General features: G+C 36.2%; 1 long non-coding RNA gene across 1 annotated transcript; it reads left to right on the forward strand.

Annotated features, from left to right (window-relative positions):
* Positions 1–468: 468 nt before the first annotated feature.
* On the forward strand, positions 469–2,701 carry LOC122041354. The gene is made up of 3 exons (XR_006128965.1): positions 469–1,101; positions 1,182–1,964; positions 2,581–2,701. It is a non-coding gene; the product is annotated as an uncharacterized LOC122041354 (long non-coding RNA).
* Positions 2,702–10,618: the final 7,917 nt, after the last annotated feature.

The following is a 10,618-nucleotide window of genomic DNA, read 5'->3' on the forward strand; positions in this document are numbered from 1 at the left end:
GCTCCTCTCGCCATCGACGCTCCTCTGCCAGTCGCCGCTGCTGCCAAAGGTACTGTCGGTATGAACTTCAATAGAGGAACAATAGTTATGGAACTTTTGCTCATTTCTTATTCATTTCTTGTTTTTTTTTAGGTTGTGGATTGGAAGTTTTGATAGTCACCTTGCTCCTTTCTACAGAATCAAATAGGTATATATAAAAATAGTTTTAAGTTTCAGTCCTTATCTAACAAGCTTCACTTGTATGTGTGGTTGGTTTATTTTCTTTCAATTTTGATGGATATGTTTCTATGTGTGATATCATTAGGTGTTTCAGCCCAGGGATTGTCAGGAAGAACATGACCTTCCACAGGTTTAATGGAAGATCCATCGGCATGTGCATCTTTTATATCAACAATACTTATGGGCTTGTCTGTGTGTTTGCTCATATTGGATTCCTGTAAGATCCTTTCCTCATGAACAACAGGGTTATCAGACACAGACTTTGAAGGTGCAATTTGAAACTCAGGCTTCTGAACCATCCTCCCTTGTTTATAGCATTTTTCATCAGCGATACCATCATGTTGAACAGGTCCTACATGAAGGACAGGATTGAAGATAATTTCATGCTAGTCATGTATAGCCTGATTAGTTGAATTATGGATATCTTGAGAAAATTTAACAGTCTCTGATCCATGTGGAATGGAGACAAATTCCAATTTATTAGCTTGACTAGGTGTACTGACCAATTGTTTATTTTTTTTCAAACTGCATGAAATCATCTTTGATAGTTTCATTACTTTGGCATGGTGGTTTTGTAGATAATAAAAACTTCTCAGAATGTGAGACCAACTCTCCCTCAATTATGTTATCAGCTCTTTCAGCAATGGATTCTTGAGCTGCAAGCAAGCACGCCTGATTTATTAAATATTGAGAGCCAGGGGAATCATCAGATTTAGATAATCAGTTCAGGAACTCTAACTGCTCCCTGGGATGACTTGCAGATTGGTAACCTCGGAAAGGCTGTGAAGGTGGATTATTGAAACCTACATCAAATGCATCAGCTTCATCAGCAATGTTACTAGGTTCCAAACCGCCACGACAATAGTAGTCATCTTCATTTAGGTCAGAATTATGACCAGCATTCAGAGTTCACTGATGATACTGGCGTAGCATCTAATTGCTTCCCTATATGTTTGTTACAGGAAGTGTTAAATTCTCTTTTTCAGAAACGACATGCATACTTACTGCATGGATATGACTCAAAAAGGAAACATCATGCTGCTGCATGGTTGAACTAGGTTCATGAATGTGGGAGCTGATATGCTCATCCTCCATTTTTTTATATGAGAAACTATCAGCTACTAAATTCTTAAAAGTGAAGCTAGATAGAAGATATAGCTAGATTGAATTTTTATTTTCTTTGAATTTTTATATATGACTTGCATGTCTTTCAGGGCTGGATAGAAGATATAGCTAGAATGAGTTGGTAGGGACATACTACATAGCCAATAAATTCTTAAAGAATTGAATTTATCAGAGTGTGATGTGAGGATGGTGTAAGGAGTATAGAAGAGAATGCAAAGAAAGTATATATGATCATTGTAAATTAATCTAGTTTCATTGGTCATGGAAATAGAATCCCTACTCAGTGAGTATGATGCATACATGTAGACCTTGAATGAAACACCAAAAATGATATATGTGCTAATCTTTTCCCTTGCATGTAAATCAAAGTAGAGAGGTAATTAAATGATGGTGCTTCACTCTAGATCTGACTGTGGGTCTCCAATTTGCATGTAGTATAATAACATGTTACAAAACCTGAACTCGACTCCATTATAACATGCATCCTAATAATTTGTAGTATGGAAGAGGTATATGGTCATCAAAGAGGTCTCATAACAGCTTCGAGAAGAATGGGAAGCATTAGCTAATTGCTATGAAGATCACATGAGCAGTGCATGGATATCAAATAATTTATTAAGGTCATTTCTTTTCTTTGTTACTCACTCACCAATTTTGTCGAAGTAGCAAATTAGAAATGTAAAATGTATCACAAAATGTTTTGGAATTCTCTTACAAAGTATTAGCTCAACTGATATGCAATGTTTTATTAGTTTTGTATTCTAAATTGGTTGCAACATTGTTTTTAACATTGAATGCTAAATTCATAGTGATATCAGAATCATCAATTCATAGTTATTTTGTTGACATATTTTCCTTTGGCTTGTAGATACACAAAAAAAACTTTTGTTTATTAATAGTGGATACACCAAACACAACGACTAGTTTCATTGGGTTTATTTATACTTGTCGACTATTCTAACTCTAGTCATCAGGATGAGATGATTATAGTTTCTCTGTCAATGTGATTGCTTGTTTCTTTGACTGATGTAAAAGGGTGGAAGACTTTTAGAACCAGAGATATCAATGATGTAGATCTTGTTGTGAAGAGATTAATTAGATATATGACATGCAAGAAAGAGGATTATGTGTTAGATGATAAGATTTTTTATTGAAATGTTCTATTTATTGATTTTTTTAAACATTATATATTATAAATCATCTTTACCTCTAATAAGAGTTTTTTTTTATGTTTAGGATTCTCGTGAAGAAGGATTATAGAAGTTATCTCTAAATTACGAGGAGTTATTCTTTAGACTTTCTTTTGTGTAACTTTCATGGGAATAGTTGTTTTTTTATTGGATGAATGTTGGATGCACTTCAATTAATGATGATAGAGTTTTATATTGTGGATATCATTTTTAATTTATAAAAAGAGAGCTTTTCCTTTTGTTTTGAAATGACAATTTAATAGATTTAATCTAGATTAATTTGTATAATAAATGTTCTTTAATGATTATTAATTTTTGTCATAATTGTTGCATCTAACAAGTTAAAATATTAGGGACAGTAATTTACTGTCTTCACTTCTATTTGAGACAGCACATTACCATCTCGATTTAGTGTCTTTAGCTTTTTCACAGAATAAGACATAACATTTGAGACAAAATAATAACTGTCTTAAATACTTTTGAGACAATTGAATAACTGTCTCATCATCGTCTTAAATAGCATTTGAGATAGTACAACTGTCTTAATATTTTTTTGAGACGCTTGTATTAGGGACGACTACATTACTGTCTCATCACCGTCTCAAAAATATTTTGAGACACTAAATTTATAATTTAAGACACATTTTGTTGTGTCTCAAAAGCCTAGTTTTCTAGTAGTGACATGTCATACAGTTGTTGAACTTTAGGCGTTGGTATTTCATCTATATTGGAATGATCAACTGCATTTATCGCATTGTGAATCATTAATTGCATTGCATTCTCATTAGAGGATGATTCCCTAGAAGGCTAGAATAGTTTTGTCAAATGAAGAAGCAATCTAAGTTCCAATCCAATGAATAATTACAGTAATATAGAACAAATTCTTTTTTTGCATAGATGTATTTTCACAGTGTTCTAATCACGGAAAGTTTTATTTCTACATTTGAAATGACTACACGGACAATGTAACTTAACATCATTCATACATTCTAGATGACTGCTTGCAAAGTTCACAAACTCTTCAACTACAGCAAAATATTCATCTAGGATAAATTTATTTTCTAATATGTTGTACACTCAATCTTTGTTCATGTACATTGTATCCTAATAAGCATAAAATTTACAACATGACGAGCACAAGATTACAAGATTGATTATTTAGCAATTAATACAAGAAATGTACTACAACATAATTCCATGTATAACAGAGGTAATACAAAGCTTACCATTTTATTAAGCATACATCTATCAATATAAGAGAGGAACTACACACATATTTTATATATTAACTAAAGCATGTCATGAACACACAAAAAAATAAGTATATAGGAAGTTGCTCAATCAAAGGAATCAAACTAGGTTAAAATCCTACAACTAGCCAAACTAGTTTAAAATCCTCTAGAAACGTATTTAAGTTTTTATCCTAAACCTTACAATCAGCTAGTTGGTCGAGGGACTCATGCCCAAGGCTGATGTCATGACAGATCTGCCCACGAGCTCACGGCCGACCAAGTTCCGGGATACGAGCTCATGGCTAGCCAAACTCGCGACCGCGAGCCTAGGGTCGTGAGCTCGTGATTGCAAGCTCACGACCAACCAAAATCGTGGCCAAACTCACGGCCGACCAAGCTCGCGACCGAGCTCATGACCGGAAAGCTCGCTGTCGAAAGCTCACGATTGGCCAAGCTCGCTGCCTCGAGCTCACGACCGACTAAGTTCTCTGCCACAAGCTCACAGTTGGCCAAGCTCGCTACCGTGAGGTCACTACCGGGCAAGCTCACGGTCGGCCAAGCACACTACCGCGAGCTCACGACCAACGAAGCTCGCTGTCGTGAGCTCATGGTCGACCAAGCTCGCGGTTGGCCAAGCCCGCGGTCACGAGCTCACGGCCGACCAAGCTCGCAATCGAGAGCTCACGACAGAGAGCTCGCGACCGCAAGCTTGCCACCATTAGGAGGAGAGGGAAGGGAGATCATATCGAGATCGAGGAGGAGAGGACGCCAGAGATTGGAGGGGATGCCGAAAATTGGAGAGGACACAGTTGCGGAGAGATCGAGAACACGAGGAGAACACGAGGAGATTGTGAGATCGAGATCTGACCCTAATTTTAATCCTGATATTAATAGAAATTTATTTCCGTTACTAATAATTAATTACCATATTGATAATTAATGACGAAATATAATATCTGTCGTTATATAAAGATGAAATTTAAATGTTATCTTTAATTAAAGACAGATAATATCTTTCTATAGCTATTAATTCTAAAATAATTATGTTTTTTATTAATAACAAATCCGTCTCAAATTAGAGATTAAATGTTAATTCCATCTCTAATATTTTGACATAAATATATTTTCATCTTTAATTCTTCGCTAATGATGTTTTTTATATATAGTGAAGCAATGCGAGGGCCGATACGGATTCCATTTAGCAGGAAGGAATCGAAATAAGGAAACACTGTAACTAAGAGGAGATCAGGGGATGGATTGATATGGTTTTTATTCAGGGCGACGGGAAATGGGAAGCAACCCGTCTCGATTTCATGATAGAATTATTATTGTCCATTCGGATGGATCTAGTGGTTAGCACATAAGTCGTTGTCATCAGCCCCGGTCCTTCGACTCAAGAGGCCCTGGGCGAAATAATAAAATGAGATCCCAAATGAATTTTTAATAATATATAATTTATCTACAATGACTTCTTCTAGCATTTCTATTTGCAAAATCTTCTATAATATTATCAGTTTCAAGATTTTCCAGGATGTCTTTCTCAATACATAAAATTGTCAATCCATTTAATCTTTCTTGAGACATTGACGATCTCATATATGTTTTTAATAATTTTAATTTTGAAAAACTCCTTTCAGCCGATGCTACTGTAACAGGCATAGTCAACAAAATTCTATAAGCAATTGCAACATTTGGATAACAATCTACACTTTGAACAAATTCAAGAATATCAATTGCAGACATTATCATATTTGGTAAAGTCGTTTGTAATATTTTTAATTCAGTAAATAAATCATCTAACTCAACATCTGATGAGTTGTCATGAGTTAGAGTAGATTTTAAATTGACACAATATTTTCTTAATTCATCATCATCCAAAGTTCTTAATGTTTTTGAATCAAATAAAAAACCAAATATATTTTCAAAGGTTTTCATTTGCTCGAATCTACATTTTAAAGAAGCAATTGTCATGTCCACAACAACAATAAAATAATCAATTCTAAAAGACTCTTCTAATGATAGTGAAACTTCATTATCTACTCTTTCATTAAATTGTTTTTTCCTAAAAATACGGTGCTTTGTTGTAAATATTGGCTCTATATTCATATCTAATGCAAGATTCTTAGCAATAGTCAAACTTGCAGCATAACCATCATTCCTATACTTATCAAAAAATGAGATTACACCTTCTAATTGTTTCATGGCAGAGTCTATGCACATAGATTTTGATTGTAATTTCTTACTCACCATGTTTATAACAAATAAGATATCATACCAAATGACCATACCAAGTAAAAATTCAAATTTTTCGATTGAATTAGCTAAACTTTCAGCTTCACTTATTGACTTTGCATCATCACAAATATTATTTAATTCAAGTAAACCTGCTCTCACTTCCACAATTTGAAATCTAATAGCTTGAACACTTTTAATACGACCTTCCCAAAGAGTATTCGACAAAGATTTGACGGTTAATCCCTTCACATTATTAAGTAAAATTTTCCATCTCTTAGGAGAACTTGAAAATAATGTGTATATGCGTTGCACTACTCCAAAAAAAGAAACAGCTTTAACACAAGAGTGGGTCGTATCACTAAGAGTTAGATTAAGACTATGACAAGCACATGGCATATACAACGCTCTTGGATTTATTTCAAGTAACCTCTTTTGAACTCCTTGGTGTTTTCCTTTCATATTGGAACTATTATCATAACGTTGACCTCTAATATTTTCAATACTAAGATCAAGTGATTTTAACACATTTTGTAATTCGTTAAAAAGTCCTAAACCTGATGTATCATCTACTTTTAGAAACTCTAAAAAGTACTCCTCTATTTTCACTTTATTACCTAACATATTACACATCGTACTATAAAAGTCATTTGTTCTTGATGACTTATATCTGGGGTACAATCAAGAATTATTGAAAAATATTTCGCTTCTTTAATTTTATTAATGATAACACTTTTAACATTATTAGCTAAAATAGAAATCAACTCATTCTGAATTTTATGACCTAGGTAATGATAATGAATTTCATTACTTTGAATATGTCTAATATGATCTTGCATCACATAATCGAATTCAGCAATCATTTCAATCAACCCCAAAAAATTTCCATTATTGTCTTGATAAAGTTTTTCATTAGATCCTCGAAAAGCCAAACAACGTTTAGAAAGACATTTTACAGTTGCTATTATTCTTGTTATAACTTGTCTCCAACGCTCTTTTTCTTTGGAAATTTCTCGTTGTAGGTTTTTATCAATTGTTAGATTTTTATCTAATCGCATTTTTAATTCATTCCAAGTGTTCATGTTAGTTATATGTTCAATAGTGTTTTCATGTTCTTTAAGTCGTTCACTAAGATGTTTCCAATCTCTAAATCCATCCTTTGCTAGTGAACATCTATTGTTTTCAGATTTAAATAACTTGCAACAAAAGCAATAAACTTTATCCACATATTTACTGTAAACCAACCACTTTCGATCTCTTATTTCTCCGTTACTTAAATGTCTAGAATAATGAGCACAAGAAAAATGCCTAGAAGTGTCGTCCAAAGGATATATAATAATCATTTCTCTTATAGGCAATTTTTCAACTAAAATATCACGTGCATTGTTATCAAGATTATCCCAATTTCTTGGATCATATATATCAAGTGAAGAAATAAATTGTTCATCAATGTCAATATTCTCATTATCTACCCTATTTAAAACATTTTCATGCTCACTCAAATTTTCTCTTTCTTCATTAACATTGTGAATCTCATTACACTCATCTACATCATTCACAGTCATAGTTGAATTTTGTGCATTTCCATCACCATGAGAACTTTTAATAAAGAATTTATTAATAGCACCTCTTTGTGATTCAGTCAATTGTTCTAGTTTTTTTCTTTTTTTCCTTTTCTCACATCCAGAAAGATGTTTTTTAGGCAACATATTATAATATACAAAACCACAACAATTACACAAAAAAATAGATAATTCAAATTATTTCACTAGTAAAGGAATAATAGCACCTGGAATATGATAGTTTTCAATATTAATGGAAATGTCTGTTAGGACCAAAAGTAGCTAGAGGGGGGGGTGAATAGCTCGTCGCGTTCGCTCGGTGCTTGGCGTTGCTCGGCGTTGCTTGGCGTTGATTGTTTCTTCAAGAATATGCAGCGGAAAATACAGAAACAAATACACCCACGCTAACACTAGGATTTTACTTGGTATCCACCTCCAAAGGAGGTGACTAATCCAAGGATCCACACCACGCACGCACCCTCCACTATGAAACACTCCTTTTCGGTAACTACCGAGGGCGGAGAAGCCCTACAAGACTCTCGGTACAAGAAGAAGGAAAGGGAAACAAAATACAAGCACAAAGCTTACAATGAATGCAGAAAACCCTAACCCTAGCTTCTCTTCTTGCCTTTGATCCGCCTCTTGACTCGGAGAGCTTCCAAGAACCTTCAAGAACTGGCGATCACGAGCTTTGAGAGTGCTGTGGAGGAGCTGGCGAAGATCTGAGATGAAACGGTGAAGAGATACCGAAGGAAATGAACGCCTGCGGCCTTTATCGACGCCAACGGTCGGATCCCGATCGATTCGAATGTTCCCAATCGATCGGGGAGGCTTTGGATCGATCCACGGATCGATCCAGAGCACCTCTGTGCTCTGGAAAAGCGCCTGGATCGATCCACGGATCGATCCAGCGCTTATCGCGCGAAGCAGCCGCGTCCCAATCGATCCACTGATCGATTGGAACATCTGGATCGATCCACGGATCGATCCAGAGGCTCTCTGTTCGCTTAGGAGAAGCCTGGATCGATCCACTGATCGATCCAGCTCCTGGATCGATCCACTGATCGATCCAACACTTGGTTTTGCCCAAAACCAAGTTCCAAGCCTCTCAAACCAACATCCGGTCAACCTTGACCTGTTGGTACATCATGCCTAGCATCTGGTCACTCCTTTGACCTGCTAGGACTTCCCACCAAGTGTCTGGTCAATCCCTTTGACCCACTTAGACTTTTCTATTCATGCCAAGTATCTGGTCACTCCCTTGACCTACTTGGACTTCCATCAGATTTCCTCGTGCTAAGTATCCAGTTAATCCTTTGACCTACTTGGACTTCCCAATACCAGATGTCCGATCATCCTTGATCCATCTGAATTTTCCCTTGCCTGGCTTCACTCACCAGGACTTTCACCTAGCTTCACTCACTAGGGTTTTCCATCTGCCTAGCTTCACTCACTAGGGCTTTCACCTGGCTCCACTCACCAGGACTTTCACCTAGCTTCACTCACTAGGGTTTTCCTTCTGCCTGGCTTCACTCACCAGGACTTTCACCTAGCTTCACTCACTAGGGTTTTCCTTCTGCCTGGCTTCACTCACCAGGACTTTCACCTAGCTTCACTCACTAGGACTTCCCTGTCAAGTATCCGGTCAGCCTTGACCTACTTGACTCTTTTTCAATCAATTTCTTATTGTCAAACATCTAAACTCAAACCAAGACTCAGCTTGGTCACCCAGGTCAACCTTGACCTGAGGGATGTTGCACCAACAATCTCCCCCTTTTTGATGTTTGACAATACTACAATAACACTTACAATACCACATGTAAGTTAGGCTAATCCTATAGCCTCAATCTTCATGCCACTAGGTAATGAACATATAAATTAAGCTCTTCATTCTCCCCCTACGAGGGCACACTCCCTCTAGGTAATGAAAGTCTAACTTACACCCATTCATAGGTCCTTTCATTCTCCCCCTATTGGCACACATCAACCCATCTTTGGGCATACATCAACCCATGCCCCAATTTCGGGTACACATCAACAAATCCATTTGTTGACGACTCTCCCCCTGAAGAGTTACTCATCATTGTTCACAACATCACTCGTTGTGATCAAACACGATAATGAAGGTCTCATACCCTTCATTTATCCTTAACTTCTCCCTCAATGTAGACAAATACCCAACCTTGAGCATTATCTAACCACTTGAGTTCCCACTTGAAATAATGAGAATATCCACTCCCCATTTCAAGTTCAAAAGCTCATACATGAGTATTTTCTTTACAGAAGGTTAACCACCTTCCAAGGTTCATGAAAAGTAATTTTTCATGTCTTTAAAGAGTCCCTCCCCCTAAAGACATGGTGGTGACTTCTGTTATTGCACCAACAATGACTTGGAATCCCTAAACCTTTAGGAAACCCAAATTTAGAAGTTTTGAGGTTCAAATACTCAAAATTTGAAACAAACCTCAACCTAAACTTCAATGAAGCCTTCCTTAACCAATCCATCCTTGTTTTCACATGAAAACACCCTTTGTATGTATACAAATGTATTTTCAGGGGTTTGGAATGGTTACCTAGACTAGAATAGGTTCAAAATGCTGAAAATAAGCTTTCCCAGCCAAAATCAGCATCTTCGATCGATTGGAGTTGGGTTCCAATCGATTGAACCCTTCTGAATCGATCCACTGATCGATTCAGTCTTCTTGGATCGATCGGCTGATCGATCCAGCGAGCTTCTGCTCGCGAGAAATGCCTTCTCAATCGATCGACTGATCGATTGAGGCACTCCAATCGATCCACTGATCGATTGGAGGCCTGAAATTACTGAAATTCAATTTCAGCCAATTTCAGAAACCCTTAGAAAATTCTACAAAATTCCAAAAATCGTAAAAATTTGTGTAGACATTATTTAGGGTATAATTTATCATGGAAAAATAGTTTTCTATGAAAATACATCATATTTTCAAAGATTGACACAAACTTGAGAACTTGTAAAAACTTTAGCGTTTTCTTCAAGTTTGTGTCTAACTATTCAATGGTGATTACTATCAAAAGATAG

The sequence above is a fragment of the Zingiber officinale genome, chromosome 2A (assembly GCF_018446385.1).
Source record: "Zingiber officinale cultivar Zhangliang chromosome 2A, Zo_v1.1, whole genome shotgun sequence".
NCBI classification, from domain to species: domain Eukaryota; kingdom Viridiplantae; phylum Streptophyta; class Magnoliopsida; order Zingiberales; family Zingiberaceae; genus Zingiber; species Zingiber officinale.